This window comes from Etheostoma spectabile, chromosome 2, assembly GCF_008692095.1.
Source record: "Etheostoma spectabile isolate EspeVRDwgs_2016 chromosome 2, UIUC_Espe_1.0, whole genome shotgun sequence".
In the NCBI taxonomy this organism is placed as follows: domain Eukaryota; kingdom Metazoa; phylum Chordata; class Actinopteri; order Perciformes; family Percidae; genus Etheostoma; species Etheostoma spectabile.
The window spans coordinates 18,296,302-18,312,123 of NC_045734.1; the positions used below are offsets into that span (position 1 = coordinate 18,296,302).

Here is a 15,822-nt window from a genome sequence, read left to right on the forward strand (position 1 = left end):
TCTTGGCAGTGGAGAGGCTATGTACCGGCGGAGGAAGCAACACACTTGGCTCCTCTTTCCGCCCCTGTCCGCCAGGGCTGTCCGGTGGCAGTAGCTGAAATCAGAGAGTAGCGAGCAGAAGCAGCATGCAGCATGTAGCATGCGGCATGCGGCATGCATTATGTAGCATGCATACCCTAACTACAAGCACTAACTGCTCCAACACTATGCACTGACGCATCACACCACTCCCTTCGATCCAATTTGCGCAACGCACACATGCACACCCACACCCACACACCACCACGGACACGACCCACAAACGGACCCATATGCACACCTACACACAACGTACCACCATCACAGACATACAGACCAGCCAGACACACAGACACACACAGACAGACAGACATGACCCAATACAGACCCACCCACCCCCCCACGACCACACATTGAGACAGCCAGACACATACGCCCCACACAGGCCCACCACACACACACACTACACACCAACACAAACCACACGTAACACAACACACACGTACACACCACGATACACCATACAGACAGAGCCAGCCTAACGCAGACAAACCCCACCACGATTCACCCACACACCAGACAGCTGACAGACAGACAGACAGATACTTACCAGTACAAACTGCATTTTCTTCCTCAGCCAGTCAGAAGCTTTTTGTACCACTGTCTTCAGCTTTTGGTAGGACCTGATCTTATGAATCACACTACACACAAACGTACACACACCCACACCACACACACATACACCGACCGACAGACTAGACCACATGCAGACCCAAAACAGACACACACACACACAGACAGACACATACACTCATACACACAGACCCACCACGCACAGACAGACCCACGACAAAAATATAAATCCAGCCCGGCAAACACAGACAAACCCACACAACACGACACACACCACCTATTCAACGTACCCACACTCACACACACACACACCACACGACACAGAGCCGAGCCAATACACACGTCCACCCCTACAAACAGAGCCATCTACACACAAACACCCATACCAACCGCACCACCACAGATTCCACCCACACACCCGACAGATCCACATCACAGACAGACAGACACAAAGACAGATACATACCAGTACAATGCTTATTCTTCCTCACCAAGGCAAGCTTTTTTGTACCACTTCTTCTTCTTTGGCTTTTGCACGATTCTGGCCTTTCTAGATTCTCCCGCTGACTCAGGTCTCTCATCATCTCCGACATCTCTGCTCGTTTTCCTGCGAGACACTCAGGCTTTCTGTGCCTGAACGAGGGATGCCTTGTCCTCCTTCCACGGTTGAGCTTACTCTCCAGCTGCTGCTCAGTCCTTCTTCATAGAGCCAGGAGGCATTCCCTCGCAAAGCTTTTCCCCTGCTGTCAATCTGTTCCACAGGGGAGGCTCTGTGTTTTCTCGCTCTCCTCCAGCAGGGAGGCTTTGCTCCGTGCTGTCCACAGGACACGCAGCTTACTCTCCAGCTGATTTCACCTTCTTCTCAAGAGCACAATGATGTTCTTGTTGCTGTTGTTCTGCAGCTCCAGCTGGGCTCTATGGGAAGCCCGGATCTTTCGAGAATCTCCCTTTGCTCTTCCTCTTGTTCTCTGAGAGCTTTCCTCCTCTTGCTCATGTTTATCCTTCAGCTCCTGAGCCCTTGAAGCCCTTCCATCTCCAGATGGCTCTTCCATCGTCGACGTGGGGTGGTCCTACGTACCTGTGGCATCTTCTCTCTCTCTTGAGCGCGCTTCTCAGTTTGCCACAAATTGTTTAAGTGCCTGCTTCTCTCCCTTCACCTGCTTTAATTTGACTTTCAGTCTTCAGTAATGAATACTGCAGGTCGCAGATCTTTTTCGGGCTTTTTTTCAGCCTGTGTGCTTGGTTGTTTTTGACCGCTGGGTTTTCAGATGCTCTCCGTTGTCCCCGGGGTGGGGAGGTGTACATGTTTAGCCAGAGCCGCAATCCAGCTGGCGTATGGTGAACCTGGATCTTTCCAGTTTCGCCTTTGCCTCCTTCCCTCTTCTCTGAGAGCTTCCCCATCTTGCTCAGTTTTCCTTCAGCTCCTGAGCTTGAGCCCTCCTCCCTTCCAAGAACAGCTCTCCAACTCTAACTCCACGTTTGGTCTTACTACTTAAGCTTTGTCTCTCTTTATGATGTCTCGTATCTTGCTGAGTCTCCACTTCCCTCTTTCAGGCCTCCTTCTCTCCCTTGATCTGCTTTCAATTTGACTTTCAGTCTTCAGTAATGAAGTCTGCGTCCAGATCTTGTTCGGCTTTTCGGCAGCCTGGGTGCAATTTTTCCCACTTCTGGGATTTCAGATGCTCCTTCTCACGGGGGAGAGTGACACGTTGAGCCAGAGCCCATCCAGCTCGGGCTCTATGGTAGCCTTGTATCTTTCCATTTTATCCTTTGCCTCCTTCTCGCTCTTGTCTCGGACAGCTTCCTCCACTTGCTAATTTCCTTCACTCCTGATCTTGAAGCCCTCTTCCCTCTCCAGAAATCCTCAACTCTAACTCCACATTGTGTCTTACTTTAAACTTGAGAGTCTCCAACTCCCTTTCAGGCCTCCTTCTCTCGCTCCCCTTGATCTGCTCCAATTCAACGTTCAGGCTTGATAATAAAGGTCTCGCCGGTTCCAGATCTTTTTCGTGATTTTTGCAGGCCTTGTCAGAGTTTTTTCCCAGCTGGTGTTTCATATGCTCTGCTTGTCCCCTGGGGTGGGGATGGGACACGTTCAGCAACTTGAACTTCAACTCCCTATCTCCTTCTGCATCATGCTCTTTTGCTCTGCCTCCAACTCTGTCCTCCTCTCTGTTTGAGCTGCGAGTGAGATTGGCCAGCAAGTCCCTCGCGTATGGACCAGGTGAACTCTTCTCCCCAGATTCACCTTTGGGGAGTGTTGCCCCTCGCTTCCTTTCAGCTCAACCGTACCGTTCTTCAGTGAACTGAGATAGAAACTAAAACTTGTGCGGTTCAGTCTCTCGTAGTTGACGTCCCAGGTTTTCCATTGTTTTTTTTCCTCGTTGCAAATGTTACCTTTGGAGCTTGTCACAAAGTAACTCCGCTACACAACTGCTGGTTTGAGAATTGTCCAGACTAAAGTTGGTCCTAGTAATTCAATGTGTTTGGTATGACACAACAACATGTATTCTTATTTTTCAATCCAAATGGTAAAAAAATTTGTTCTTTCCATCTTCTGGGATTCTATTGTTCTATGAACACCAGTTTGTTCATGTTTGAATATACATTTGAATGTAATGATTTCTGCTAGATTATAAAATTGGCGAAATGATTGTTCTTATGATCTCAAATATGGCAGAACCACACTTATGAATATTGCACACCCATCCAAACTTTACCATACTACCTGAAACAGGGATTTAGACGGGCACCGCTCGTTTTTACACATTTAGACAACCAAACTCCTGATTGACATACTACCTAGTCCCACTGTTTAGGTTGAGATGGACCCATATCATATTTACACTGCTCGTATTAGTACATGGTTAGTTCTTGGCATGAAATACAATTTTTAACCTAATATAGACTAGTTTTCAGCGGTGCCTTGCACTGTCAGCTTCTGTGGTTAAAATGAATTATAGGTTGTTGTTACTGTCCTGCAATTTAATCAATCAACCTTATATATTAGACGAATGTGCCCAAAACCAAGGCTGTCAAATATTTCTGTTCAAAGGTTTAAAAAAAATAAAACGTTTGTGTTTTGCTAAATATTCGTAGGTAGACTGGTATCTATTCTTTAAGCTATTACAAAATAAAAATTTTTTTTTGCTGTTCACAGCATTGTCTTTTTAATGAAACAAAAACCACAATAATAATTGTGACTAGTGTTCACCTCGTTGAATGCAGCAGCTACGGGTTCAACTTGACCGCGGTCCTTTGCTACATATCATTTCCCACCTCTCTTTCCCTTTGCATTTATTCAGCTTTCCTGTACAAGTAAAGGCCTAAATGCCCCACGAAAATCTTTTTAAAAGATTTTGTACTTTTCTGAGCAGTTGTACTCACTACTATAGAGAGAATTAGTTTTTTCTTCCTCTATTTCTATATTAGTGATACATATAGAGTATATATCATATTCACTCAACATCTGTTTCTTTGTCCTTGCCCACTAATTTCAGATGGTGATAGAGGTGTAGATCCACTGGCGGTCCCTGTCGCGCTCCTCCCAGCAGCTACAGAACGTTTACACTCAAGTTCCACAGAAGGCTTACATTTGCACAATGGCTTTGGCTTTTTTCCTGGTTTGGCCTCCATGTGGTGTATTCATCCTTTATGTTCTTATGACACAACAAGCTACTTTACGGTTCTCCTTAGCTCGCTGACATCAGACTCGCAGGTTACAAGAACACTACCACATGTTTTGGTAGCAAAACAAAACGAGCGGTATGCAACTCGGTTTTCAAGGTTCATGGTCATTTGTAGTCATCTACTTCCCTCTGAATCGGTGTCTTTTTTTTCAAGCTCATTAACGTCACATAGAGTTCAGTTGAAGGCGTCAATATACAGACCATCATCAACACGAGATTCCAGATGTGCTACACTTTACCAATAACATTGATTTGACAATTTAATCTTCAACTTTTACTATGAGTACCATTAGTGAGACACACACTACCCCCCCCCCGTCCCCCACATGCGTTACCTGGCACACACACCCGGGGAAAACCCTCTGCTGTTGAATTGTGTGAAATAACATTTACACGCTAAAATCCCCTGTACTTTTAACAATCAAGAGAATATAAAGAAATGTTATAAAAAAAAAAACAATACACACAAAATGGCCAGTTATTACAACTGTAAAATAAAACAGTAAATGTTTCAGGTGCTTGTTAGAATGTCCTTTTGGTTCTTGCTTTGTGTCCCGTTCCTTATTATGCTTTAAAAGCACCACAGTCCCTCATTGAGTGCTTCTCCCTTTTTTTTCGGGTTTTAATTTTGAGAACATCTTTATTAAGTTGTCCAAAGGCACAGAATTGATAGCCGCCTTAAGTAAGAATAAACCCCCTTTTATAGGGCCCGCTGCAACTTCTTAAAAAACAACAAACAAAAAGAAACGCAGACAAACAAAAGTAATTTTTCAAAAAAGATAATTTAAAAAAAGAATAATAACAAAATAAATAGGTTTGGCACACTTGAGGCACACTCAACGTATCAGTCAAAATGAGGTACTGTAGCCCATTGCAATGCGTCTCTGGAAATTACTTCAAATCTTCAGACCATGCTAGACCATAGAGGCCACTCTGAAGAGTCCTGCACCATCGTCTCCCCATCATGTCCAGAAGGGTGCCCAGATTTTGAAAAGGAAAAGGCATGTCCTGAGCCAGAAGCCCGATACTTCTAATGAAAGAAGCCCCACATACTTCAAGTCCTTGTGAAATTGTGGGAACAGAGTCTGAGATCCAAAGAGAAGCACCTCCGCACCTCATTTTGGAGAAGCTCAAGATCCAGCTTTTTAGGATTTAACCCCAAATACAGCCACACAAGTAGAGATATTTGTTCTTGATATAACATCACATTTATTTCATATTCTGACCCAGAAGTCATTAAAGGCATTGAACAGTATCGTGGAAATATTAACGTTCAACACACTACATTTTTTACATATTATTTCGAGCACATGGGTTTAAACCTACATGTCGTGTTTCACCGGTGTGATTTGGAGCCTGTGTATGACCCAAATTGCTCTCCCTGGCTTTGGTTGTAATAGGCAACCTGCAGGCCTGACCAAACTTATCCCATACATCGTCCAAGATGTCCCCCCCACGTCCGCTTCACAGAGAGCTCTGACGTGACCGTATCATGGTAATGGTAAAATTAAGACAGCCTTGTAAAACCCTGCTAATGAGTTGTCTGAGTCGGCTTTCAGGAGTAGCCTTTTCCACAGCTATGTGGAAAACCCAATAAGAGTCGACCTGGTATTAGAAAGAATGAAATGCGTATTTGCAATACCAAAAATTATTCTGCTGAAGGTAAATGTATTTATGTCTAAGCTAATTCCTTACATTTGCATCTTCAGTTATTCTTACTTGTTCGTTTTCCTTGAGAGGACCGTCTTTGCCCAAGAAACGTCATTGGCAAAGCACGATCTGGATCTCACACACAAAAGGCACAGCTAAGTGCAGCTCACAGTTTGCAACTGCAAAAAAGGGATTTACACGGTCGTCCCGGTCGGGACAAGTGGAGGCGGATGGCAACCGTGTGCAAAGCTAGCCCTATGTTTCAGTGTCTAAACAAGGTGCTGGAGATCTCAAAGCTCCACATAACCCAGAAATACACTTAGTACATGAAAAAGTTTTAGAAGAGCCTTTGGTTGTGAAGCGGTTTGAAGCTGCACACAGAATGTTTTGTTACATATTTTCATTTATAATTACATAAGTTATTTTTGACCATTGATGCATAATAAGCATGTTTTAACCTCTGGTAATACCAACAACTTATCCCTGAATTAGGCCCCGTTGATGCTGCATGTTGTCCTTTTGTCATGTTTGGCATATGCGTTTTCCTCCTCTCTCTCCTGTGGGGTCTCGTTGTTGGTGAAAAGCCCCTGTGTGTGTTCCTTTTGTATTCCTTTAATGAACCTTCGTTTTCCTTCGGGAAATCCTTTTAGTAGACCCGACTTCATGGTGAAGACTGGCAACTCCGTTGCCAAGCGTCAGTGCTAGTTGTCTCTTCTTTCCCCTAGACAGTCGTGTCTACACTTAAAACGCCAGTTAAGCACGGAGGAAGCGTCATATTGTACATTTTCACATCGGTTTTGTATCCTGTTCGGACGTCAATTGTGTAGTCCGTCATAGAGCGGCACTAATCCTTTCGTAAATCTATCAAATAAAGATATGCTCATATCGCTCGGTCCATCTCCCTCTTGTAGGAACCACCCGTCCCTTTTGCAAACAAGTTTTCATACTGTCCTTCACTGTCCCAAATCTTCTGCGGGTATTTCCTCGCTGTTTCCACGACTCTCCGCGTCAGCCCCAGGCAACATTCACAGGGCTTGTTTGCTTTTCGTCGAGTCGTAAACGTCACACCCTCGTCCAGATATGACTTTCTTTTTTTCAACACGCGCATGACCGTGCTCATCAAACTTTGGGGAACTTGATAACTAACTGCCATCTTACAACCTCGCTCGCTCTACCAATGTTACTGTCTAGTAAACACCATGGTTTAATCATTTCCAACTTTTATTGAGTACACACCAGCATAGCTAAGACACACTTGTCACCTCCCCACTCACACTAAAACACCCCCTGCAGCGTTAACCTGCCAAACGAAAAACATCTCCTCCGTAGAGAACATTGTAGATGGGGAAAATACATGTTATCATATTCACTCTTTAAAAAAAAAGTAAGTTTTAATCAGGTCCATTTAAAAAATAAAAAAAGAAAGTAGGATTAAGAGGAAACGTGAAACCCCCTGGCTATCATTTCATTGCAACAAACGTATTTTCTGAATACTACAGTTTCAAATGAATGAATTGGTTCTGCTGTCACTCTCACCACACAAATAGTCCTGGACACAAGGCTCACAGCGGACAAAGTGAATCCGAGTACAAAACCCAGTCGTCAATAAGATTGTACAGACTCTCGAGCGTCTCTGGAACCGGTGAGATAGTGATTAGATGGACTGGTGGCTCAGTAACATAGACCTGTAGAGTCCAGAAATACTGACTGCAGTAGGGTAAGCCAGTGAAAGATGCTAATGCACACATCAGAAGATATACCAAGTTTTGAAGACATTGAGAAAATTTCAGTTCTTTCAGTTACCTAGTACTCTCCCACCAGAGGCTTTATAAAGACGCTTCAGCTCTGCTTCCTCTCCCTTTTAACTTTCACCTGAGACTACACTCGTGTAGCGTTTGATGTCGCTGTGGCTCTGTGTGTGCATCTGTTCACTGCTGCCTGTGTGTAGCCCCCCCCTCCAACTGGCGAGGCATCATGCTGCAACCAGGTACGACCAGAATTTACAATAAGAAAAACATACAACAATGAGCTTTGAATTCCAAATTCCAACTTCAGATCACGCTGCATTCATCATTACAAGGAAAACTTGAAGACTGAAAATATAGTAACTTTGTGTTTTTTGTTTTAACTGTGCTTTATTTTATTGTTTTTGCTTCGATGTCATATAATGTCCAGCTCAAAATCTTTCACACACATGTAAACGTCATGCTTTAAGCTCATTTCTGCTCTCTTATACGTCCTGTGTGGTTCAAGGAGTTTGGTGCAGTTCTTTGTGGGATGACTCTGGCATCGTCAATCTGCTGGGCAGACCGGTTGTGAGTTCATTATGATGTATATTCTCCGTTATCATCATGACTCCTCACATCCACTGGCAGCGTCATCAAATCGGCATTGAGTCTACAGGTGTGGTCCTGTCACACCCCGTAAGTGCACTATAGCTGCTATAGTTTCTCCTGTCTGTAGTTTGGCAAAGAATTTTAACAAGCCTTTTAGCTGATGCCTTATTAGTGTTGGCTGGCCTTCTTTAACGTATTGTTTTTTCTTCACAGAATATGTCCTCATAATGGACGTATGCGGCATTCCCTGTTGGTTCCTCACACTATTGTTGTGGGTCGAGTAATTTCGCTACCTCACCATCTTCCAGAAGTACAATTGTAAGTGACTGGTGTGCCATCACTGATACGGATTGTTGTAAGTTCTTTGATTGTCGCAGTTGATAAAACGCTGCTTTCCTAAATGGGTTGACGCTAATGTATAAACCTGTATCAAGCATCTATTCTCCTCCTCTCTCCCACATTTAATTTGACTCTGTCCTAGATGTCTTCCGCAGTCTCGATCGTGTAGCACCTCGAGCAAGCATTCTCCCAATGTGTTCGGTTCTGCTGCTGCGTGGCCTGTCATCGACTGGGCTAATGTTTCTGTTGGCTGATCGTCCTGGGACCATACCCATGTCAGGTGACACAATTCTAGACATGGTTGGGATCATTTGGGTGCATGAGATTTACCATTTTTAAGTTCTAAAGTGCCCATATAATTAAAAAACACTTTTTCTGGGGGGTTTGGGGTTTCCTTTTGTGTCCTCTGGTGCTTCCACACATATATACAGACTTGAAAAAAAAATTCAATGCTTGTTTTTGATGATATCCGGATTTCGATTGCCTCGCCCTTCATCTCGCGGGGATGCTGTTCCAGAAATCTCCACGGCTTTCTACGTCACTAGCCGAGATGATGAAGTGGCGTTACCGTGCACATGCTAGCGCTAGATGCTAGCTCATGCTTCAATGGCAACACTGCTACAACACACTATTGTTCACCATAATCGTACAAAGAACTACTCACAGGCCCCTGTTCTGCAGGTACCTCAGTGCCCCTCGTTGAGAAGAAGTCTCCCAGCTTAATCCTCCTGCTGTACGACCCAAAGTTGTGTAAAAAGTGTCCTAGCTGAGTGATCTACCTATTACTGCGCATGTGTGATCCCAACAACTGATAGAAGAATGAGATGTCTCACTCTTAGCGTAAACAGATTTGTTAGACCTCTCTCCTCCTTAGATTGCATGTATTTGGTTTGTATTATGGCACTTTATTGATGAAGTCAACAGTTTTCCGGGGGTTGTTTGTTGGGTCATAATTACTGTAACTGAAGGCTTGCTCTTACAAACAGACATTCAGTTTGCAGAAGTTTGATTGAGCTTACGGTTTTCTCTCATCCCCCAATAAAGCCATTCCGTTCTCTGTCCATGTTCCCGAGTGGCCTGTTTGTCCCCATCAACGGGGACGACATGTTTTGTGACGTTTGCGGAGGTATGCGGAGAGCATGCACTCTGGTGGGCTGTTTAGCCAATTTACCTTGTACACCTTCATCTCCCTCTCCTCTAGGGGCTGTCCGTTTTGCACTCATCACAGGATCCTTACGAGACCATCAGGTGGGAAATGACCTTAAGCCCAGTTATCATTTCTGTTTCCGACAGCCAGAATGGAGAAGAACAGAGAAAAATATTTTAAATTTTAAAAAGATTTAAAAAAATCCTAATGTTCCTCATTGATTTCACAGCATCCCAAACCCAGAACCCATGGCCATCACAGACCTGCATGCTCATAGCAGAGTGTAAGGGCACCAAACTCTGGGAAGTTCAGAGGTCTGGAGACCTCGCCTTGCCTCCTCCTGCTGCTGTGTACAGTTGAGGACGCAGTGTCAGTTGTATTCCCCCCCTTTAAGCAAACACATCGCAGGGTAAGATTAATAACTGACAGTAGCAGCAAAGGAATAAGTGACAATTATTGACTATCTTTGGTTATATCACGTCAAAAATAATCCTGCATTTTTGAGTTTTGGTGATGTTGAAAGCCGACTGGGGCCATTTGTCCCATCAGCCCGGTTTTCCTATTGGCGACACACAGTTCAGCGTGCTACTGTTATGGAAGTATTACGTCTCTGTCTTCTGTGTGGTGGTACAACTGCTTTTCTGCCTAGGATCGGCCGTCTGGTTTGGTGGTGTCAGTTCACTTAACCTTCGTCAAATCATAAAAAGCAGGAACATTAAAGTTTTGATCAAGTAAGAAAAAGAGTTTACAATTGTCGGTTGGCCTCGAAGTTAAACGCACACATACATCTCAATTTCCTTTCACTAGTATTCTGAGGTGAGTGAGCACAGTGAAGCTCAATTAGCATAATATTGCATTTCCAACACCATTTGGGTCCTTTGTTTAATAGGTTCCTTACCTTGTTGCCTAAAAAAAGAATATATGATTATGATATAAATCCATGACTAGTAGAAGGTTGTTAAAGTCTTTCCCCTTTCCCGATTTTGAGTCCTCCAGGACACGACATTATAGGATGGTCCTGCTGTGAATTGAAGTTGACTTCACTGACCTCAAAGCCTCACCATCCTCACCTGCTGACCACAGGAGCACTGCAACTGGCACCTCCTGACTGCCCAGTGTCTCTGTACCACCTGCTGTATCTGGGTCAAAACCTCATCACTCATTTTAGGGCGGAGTCACCACTCAGCTTTACCCGCACTCGTTGAGAATGGTCACAGAATCTTCTTGGTTGACCTCTGATCTTTTCTGTCTATGAGAAAGGAAACTGAGCGGCTGATGCAGAATTGTGCCTTGTCCTCTTTGGACAAGGCTTAACATCTGAATACTTCACAGATGCTTCTCTGTGTTCCTCTGTTGGTTTTAAAAGCAAAATAGATCTTTTCCCTGTATTTAAAGGTGCAATATTGTAAGCTTACAACAAGTGGTTTTAAACATGATTACTAGCATACAAATTCAAAATACTGGAGAGAGTTTTGTCTCCCCCCTCTGTCTCCGCCAGACTTGACGTTCATGAAGGTTTCCAGGCTGAAGACCATAGCACACCTAGGCTCGCTTTGCCAGACCCTCCTTTCAAAGCGGCTCTGAAATAGCATCCCACAAAATGTTGCTGTCTCGTACATGCCAAACATTACTTCACAGACACCGAGAAATCGAGATAAATGCCATCCCGTTTATGCTGTGACCAACATGTGTGGAAAATTATTATCAGAGATTGTTTTGCGCTGCGTTGACAGCTAGCCGTTCCCGTCACTGTTCCCATGGTCAAGCTGGAACCAGAGAAGGTCGCTAACATCTGTGTCCTGTTCCAATGCGACATCAATGTGGGCCCAAGCAACTGACAGTTAACATTCATGATTTATGTTAATCTTGCTACACGTAATTCAATGCAGTTTCTCAGCCGCGAGAAAGTAACTATACCGTAGGCTACTTTGATTCAATTGTAAGGTGCTTTTATTGATCCATGTTCTCCTACTTCTCAGGCTACTTCTACAATTCAGTCAAGTAGGCTATTGTACGTTTCTACTATTATTGTTTTAGCTTATTACTTTTGCGATTCGATTATACATAATAAATGGCATACATGTGATGATTATATAGGCGGATAAAGTTGAGACTTGTTGATCCTGTGGGTGAATTCCTACCGCCAACGTAATCTTTTATTTTGGTTAAAGTAACCAAAAGTCAAAAACGCAAAAGATTGTAAAGCATACATTCAGAGACAGTTGTATTGTAATATAACTAATTACCCTCAAATGACAGTACTAGTATCAATAGTGTATTAACTTTAAAAGTAACTTGCCCACAATGCATATGACCTTAATAGGATCACAATGTTGACACGGTGCAGACCTTTGCCCAGGGTACTAAGTGGGTACAATGCCTCTGACGAGGATCTGGTTTTTAACCTGTTTTTATTTTTTTTTGTGTTTTTCGCTTTTTATCAGTATTTCAAAAGTGTATTAAGTTTTTTAGAACGGGCACTTTAAGACATTCAAAAAACATATCCAACAAATTATCCTTTTTCCTTACACCCAAAACGCAAACACCATAAGTCCTATAACACTCAAACACATTAGTTGCTCCAAAAACTACATGAGCGATGTAAATTCATACGAATAACAAATCACTACCTTAGCGTAGGTCCTATTTTTTTTTGTGTGAGTGCAGTTTAGGCTTTTATTTTTCAACAAGGATAGATAAGACATGAAATGGGAAAGAGAGGAGGAAGACATGCAGCAAGGGCCGCAGGTTGGAGTCGAACGCGCGGCCGCCGTTCGAGGAGAACCTCTATATGATGCCGCCTCTCAACCAGCTGAGCTAACCCGCCACATAGTGTCTTTTTTTTAAAGACAATCAGGGAGATGAGTCCAGAAAAAGTTGATAACAGACCCCAACACAACGTTACAGTATGGTTTCAGGTGTGGATTGATTTGTTCTCTCACTGTGACTTGGCACCTTCAGTAGTAAGTGTCAAATTGGATTCTTTTAGCCTGCTGTTTTATCTGGCACAAGCATCACCTTGCCTTCAAATGTGGATACTAGTATTCTGCTTGTAGATTGTGTAATTGGTTGCTGCTGTGTAGTACTGGATTAACTACAACAACAACTATCCTCCATATGCATTCATAGTCATTTTCTTTAATGATACAAAGTATGTGAACAGAACAAAATTCTCTTTTAGCAGGTAGAAATGTTCTCAGCCCCTATCTTTCTTTGCTATGATGACACTGACTGCCATCCAAACGTATCCGACGTATTTCAGAGAAAATGACTTGATTGCGTGACAATTTTGGAGCAAGGTTTAGGGTAATAACAAGACGTCAACTTAATGTAGCAGAAGCAGTATGTTTCGCTTCGAATATTCCTAGAATCTTGTTCATATCGTTTCAGTCAGTCTGGTTGTCTTCATATTATGTCTTGTCTAAAACTGTAACAACCGTGACTGGACGTTTAGTAGACCATAGTTAAGGAGATCCTCGTAGTGCTGGACCCAAATTGTGTTTTAGGAAAAATGTTTCTTTTAATGAAGAGAGAAGACTCTAGTTCACTGTGCGGGTGTTATGTAGATGGAAGATGACAGTATTTCTTTTTATATTTTGTTCAAGTTAACCACATGGTCACAATTTTAACTACTTTGGATCTAGATGATAATGTATGTAAAATGTAATCACTGGCTTAACTTTAATATATTGTCTTGCATGTTATTATAATCTAGATCATCGGATATATGACCTTTCCGCTACCGTTGTTTTTACTTGTATAAAATGATCTGCCTGAAACTTAACTTCACAAATGCAACATTAGAACAGGTTATCCCCCCTGGGGAAAAAGTCATCCACTGGTGTCATATAATAAATCTATCTCCATGAATACGGTTTTTACCATCATCTTTGATATTAAAACAACTTTTTGTTTCATTTTGTATTATAATCATCGTTCATCTCAATACCTTTGGGTGCAGTTCCTGTGGATTGCTTCATAAGAGGGAAATGTGTTGGTCTGGATCCTATTCGCATGCAACACCTGTAGTCTGTCTCAAGTACTACAGTTTTAATTTTGCTCCTTCTTTTGGCATGGTAGAACAAAATTGATTAATTTAAGGTTTATTTTAGCACCGTTTTATCAACCAGGGTTACAAAGTGTTTTAGCAATAAATGTACCAAAAAACAAATTTTAAAAGAACACAAATGTAGTACACACAAACAACAACGAACTAGAAGGCATCACTAAAACATACAACACACGGGAAGTTGTGGTGACCGGCAGAGTCCCAGGGGGAAGACGCTCCCAATCTCGAACGCCAAAATGCACATGATTTTTTAAACAAACTATACTTCTTGATTTTTTCACTATTCAGCACATGAACCCTCCCACTAACACATAGTCGACAGCACGCTGTTGTAATACCCTGCAGGTGTCAGTTGTAGTACACTGCGCACAGAGCTTTCCCAGAGGACCTTACATTCTGAGTGTCTTTTTTTTTTTTTCACAACAGTCCAATAATTCTCATTTCTGGTTATTGAACTTTGCCTCTAGTGAGTCTTGGCAACAGATGTAGCCACCTTTGGCCTTCACTACCCTCTTACACCTAATCTATATCATACATTATGTACGCTCTTAAGATTGCCCGATGGTCAATGCCAGCCCTGAAGGGGGTCCATGAAGGATTCTATAGGGGGCCTCTTAAAAATGTCTCTCTCACTTTGTTTTTTTAGAAAGGCATTGTCTTTTGTACTCTGTTTTTTCTCACATAGGCTTGTATATGCGGAGTACATTACCAATGCTTTGAGGCAGCACAGAAAGCCCCAACATGCTGTTTAGCTCCAAAAGCTGCTAATGGTCTGTCCACGTTTTGGTGGCAGTGTCTAATGTCGGGGTGTGGTGCCTTTTTTCTGGTCCATTTGATCTCAGCTTGAATTGAAATCTCCGACACTTTGGCTCGCATCTTTGAAGAGTTTCATTTTTTTTTATCATATCAACAAAGCCTCATCAGCTCAAAACTGGCAGCCTGGCAGTCATCAGTTTCCCTTTTCCTGTCCAAGTGCTTATATACTGAGTCACTAAATCTGGCACCTGCCCCGGATTTGGGCGTTTGGTGTGTCAGTCTATGTGTGGGTTTGCAAAGTGTGTTTTGTGTCACAGGAGGGCAGTTTGGCAATTGGTGACTAGACCTATGCTAAAGCAACAGATTAAAAGATAAATAAATAAAAAATCTGTTGTATAAAGCTTTGGCAGATAATCAGTATCTATTCTAATTCTGTTAAGTATTTCTAGTCTACGCAGAGGCACAGTGGCTGAGTCCCACCCTTGGTGTCACAACATTATGCATCAATCTGAATGGATTGGCAGGATGGTGAGGGGATTTAGTATGCTTTTCAGCTCTCCTATATAATGAGGATCACCATGTAGTGACGATTTATTTAAATAACTAAAGGATCCTTTAATATGGTTTCCTGACATTTACTTCTAGGCACTCTAAAAGGGCAGCTTCCTGTCGCAAGAATTTGGTTTCTAGGGTTGGCATATTTTTATGCCTGTTTAAATTATTTTGGGCAAATAGAATGTTTTAGAACCATTTTGGTAAATGGCAGCCGCAAATTTGTTATAATAGCCATCGTTTTTGGGTTTTCCTCCTTCGATCTGGCTCGTGGCGCCTCAACGATTGAAAAGGCTGGGCCAGGCTGCCATAGCCCTGTGAATAGTGGCGGGGATGGATAAACAAGCTAAGACATTACTCACAACTCTCACTCTTCATTGAGGCACTTAACAAGGTTTTCACGTGTGAGCTCCACGGTAGATGATTCTGGTAAGGCCTGCATTCCTCCTTCACTCACAGAGGTTCGTTTTCAATTTCCTTTGGGCCTCATCTTTTTCTTCTGAATATCTTGCTTGTTTCCCTCTTGTCTCTGAGGCTTGATGAGAGAAAACAAATGTCATGATGTTTTAACGCCATTCACTCTTTCTTCTTTCTGTGAGTTTGCACTAGTCTTTGTATTTCTTCTCCCTTTTC

At 42.8% G+C, this 15,822-nt stretch overlaps 1 protein-coding gene and 1 long non-coding RNA gene across 3 annotated transcripts in view; one reads left to right on the plus strand and one right to left on the minus strand.

Annotated features, from left to right (window-relative positions):
* LOC116706740 (mucolipin-1) overlaps window positions 1–15,822 on the plus strand; it is a 64,269-nt gene that overhangs the window by 30,823 nt on the left and 17,624 nt on the right. The gene's annotated exons all lie outside the window — the stretch shown is intronic.
* Window positions 6,145–15,822, minus strand: part of LOC116706781 (uncharacterized) — a 17,060-nt gene continuing 7,382 nt past the window's right edge. Inside the window, exons 2-4 of the long non-coding RNA XR_004336313.1 lie at window positions 14,375–14,381; window positions 12,070–12,073; window positions 6,145–6,155 (exon numbers count right to left, since the gene is read on the minus strand). This is a non-coding gene — a long non-coding RNA (uncharacterized LOC116706781). The remainder of the gene's footprint in view (window positions 6,156–12,069; window positions 12,074–14,374; window positions 14,382–15,822) is intronic.